This window comes from Odocoileus virginianus, chromosome 7, assembly GCF_023699985.2.
Source record: "Odocoileus virginianus isolate 20LAN1187 ecotype Illinois chromosome 7, Ovbor_1.2, whole genome shotgun sequence".
NCBI lineage: Eukaryota > Metazoa > Chordata > Mammalia > Artiodactyla > Cervidae > Odocoileus > Odocoileus virginianus.
Window position 1 is genome coordinate 46,969,723 of NC_069680.1, and position 3,506 is coordinate 46,973,228.

Here is a 3,506-nt window from a genome sequence, read left to right on the forward strand (position 1 = left end):
TCAAAATTCTTCAAGCCAGGCTTCAACAGTACATGAACCATGAACTTCCAGATGTTCAAGCTAGATTTAAAAAAGGCAGAGGAACCAGAGATCAAATTGCCAATATCTGTTGGATCATTGAAAAAAGCAAGAGAGTTCCAGAAAAACATCTACTTCTGCTTTATTGACTATGCCAAAGACTTTGACTGTGTGGATCACAAAAACTGTGGAAAATTCTGAAAGAGATGGGAATACCAGACCACCTTACCTGCCTCCTGAGAAATCTGTATGCAGGTTAGGAAGCAACAGTTAGACACGGAACTGGACATGGAACAACAGACTTGTTCCAAATCGGGAAAGGAGTACATCAAGGCTGTATATTGTCACCCTGCTTATTTAACTTATATGCAGAGTGTGTGTGTGTGAAAGTCCCTCAGTTGTGTCCAACTCTTTGTGACCCCATGGACTGTAGCCTGCCAGATTTCTCTGTCCATGGAATTTTCTAGGCAAGAATCCTGGAGTGGGTTGCCATTTCCTTCCCCAGGGGATCTTCCCAACCCAGGGATCGAACCCAGGTCTCTGCATTGCAGGCAGATTCTTTACCATCTGAACCACCAGGGAAGCCCAGTACAGAGTACATCATGTGAAATGCTGGGCTGGATGAAGCACAAACTGGAATCAAGATTGCTGGGAGAAATATCAATAACCTCAGATATGCAGATGACACCATCCTTATGGCAGAAAGCAAAGAACTAAAGAGCCTCTTGATGAAAGTGAAAGAGGAGAGTGAAAAATTTGGCTTAAAATTCAACATTCAGAAAGATCACTAAGATCATGGCATCCGGTCCCATCAATTCATGGCAAATAAAGGGGAAAGCAGTGGAAACAGTGAAAGACTTTGTTTTGGGGGGCTCCAAAATCACTGTAGATGGTGACTGCAGTCATGAAATTAAAAGACACTTGCTTCTTGGAAGAAAAGTTATGACCAACCTAGACAGCATATTAAAAAGCAGAGACATTACTTTGCCAGCAAAGGTCTATCTAATCAAAGCTATGGTTTTTCCAGTAGTCATGTATGGATGTGAGAGTTGGACCATAAAGCAAGCTGAGTGCTGAAGAATTGATGCTTTTGAACTGTGGTGTTGGAGAAGACTTGAGAGCACCTTGGACTGCAGGGAGATCCAACCAGTCCATCCTAAAGGAAATCAGCCCTGAATTGGAAGGACTGATGTTGAAGCTGAAACTCCAATACTTTGGCCACCTAATGAGAAAAAACTGACTCATTGGAAAAGACCCTGATGCTGGGTAAGATTGAAGGCAGGAGAAGAAGGGACGACAGACGATGAGATGGTTGGATGGCATCTCCGACTCGATGGACATGAGTTTGAGTAAGCTCTGGCAGTTGGTGATGGACAGGGAAGCCTGGTGTGTTGTAGTCCATGGGGTCACAAAGAGTCAGATACAACTGAGTGACTGAACTGAACTGAACTGAAGAAAAGAATAACTTTATTGCTTTGCCAGGCAAAGGGGGACATGGCCAATTAATGCCTTCAAAGCTGTGTCTCCCAACCGAAGGGGCATTTGATGAGCAGTTTTATACCAATGGTTCAAGGGTGTGTTAGCAGATGAGGATCAGGGTGTGGGCAGGGCCTGCATTTCTTTAATCTGGCCTCTACTCTCTTTATGAGCTTTTCTGGTCCCTGAGATTATCAAACTTTGACCTTCCCTCTGGAATGAAGAAAGGTTCTAAAGAAGTTAAGGTCTTCCATTACTTGGGGTTTTTAGTTCTGTAGAAGAGGTCAAGGATTGTTGTTTTGTGTACTCCTTGAGGTAGAACCGGGACTGTGTCCCAAGGCGGGGCTATTGTTTCTTGGCTGCTCCTTCCTTGTCTCTGCAGCCCCTCCTTTTGCTGCTTAGATACTGAATACTCAGGGATGGTCAAGGAGGCTGAAGCCTAATTCTTACAAAGAAGAAACCAGGGATACAGACAGGCTTCTGTACCCAGGAGCCCCACGGTGTCCTGCTTGGCTTCACAGGGAGCCAGATCTGGGGCTAGACCAGGAATCTACTTTTTAAAAAGAACTTAATTTGTATTTATATTAGTATATAGTTGATTTATAATGTTATATTAGAGAATGTATATTTTAACAAACAGCTCAGCTGGTTGTGATGCCAGGTATCTGGGATACATACTTCACTGGGAGAACGGATTATTTTCTTTGATGAATTTCTCTGTAGTTTCCACTCTTTTCCTGGTGAACTTAGATCTTGCAGTTACCCCTGTGACATTGTTGCAGCAACCTCTTTGAAAAGAATGCAGACATTGGGACTTTCCTGGTGGCCCAGTGGTTAAGACTCTGTGTTCCCAAGGCAGGGGGCCCAGGTTTGATCCCTGGTCAGGGAACAGATCCCACATGCTGCAACTAAGACCCAGTGCAGCCAAATAAAGAAATAATTAAAAAAATAATAATGAAGGCATTTTCCACTCCTCCCACAAAAGATGCTTGACCCTGCCAGTGAATGTCAGGGTTGTGCTCCAATCAAAGAGGAGATCTAGAGGAACAAGACAAATCAAAAGGAATTTCAACAAATTCTCCCAAATGGAAATAATCATGTTGTTGAATACTCTAGTACTGATGCCATCAAAATATCAATCTTAATCCTTATCTACCTCCAGTAGAGGGTTTCCAAGACAAATGTCATTGTCCTCTTTCCACTCTCCATTGACACAACTAGTATGGCCGGGGTCTTAAAAACTGAATGCACCTGTTGGGCAATCATGGAGGAGTTCCTTGGGAAGGCCAGTGGTTCTCGCCCTGCAAACTTCATGTGGGAGCTTTTGCCCCGGTGAGTTTACTGAGGCCCAGGAGGGGGCCTTATCTTGTATGTTCCTCCATCTTCATGGCAGACCAACGGGTCCGTGTATCTGCCTTGCTGTGCTTAGTTGCTCAGTGGTGTCCGACTCCTTGTGACCACTTGGGCTGTAGTCCGCCAGGCTCCTCTGTCTGTGGGGATTCTCTAGGCAAGAATACTGGAGTGGGTTGCCATGCCCTCCTCCAGGGGATCTTCCCAAACCCAGGGATTGAACCCAGGTCTCCCATATTGCAGGCAGATTCTTTACCATCTGAGCCACCAGGGAATCCCAAGAATACTGGATTGGGTAGCCTCCCCCTTCTCCAGGGCATCTTCCTAACCCAGGAATTGAACCAGAGTCTCCTGCATTATAGGTGGATTCTTTGCCAGATGAGCTACCAGGAAAATTCTTATCTGTCCTACCCAGGCCTATCTAACCCCTTTGGTCTCCTTTCATCACCCCAACAGGAGGTTAGTGGGATATGAAACTCTATGACCCTTGTCATTGCATTTTGTACCAGGCATGGCTAGAGTTGATTCAAGGGATTAGATCTGGTAGACAGAGTGCCTGAAGAACTATGGCCGGAGGTTTGTAATATTGTATAGGAGGCACGGACCAAAACCATCCTAAAGAAAAAGAAATGCAATGAGGCAAAGTGGTTGTCTGAGGAGGG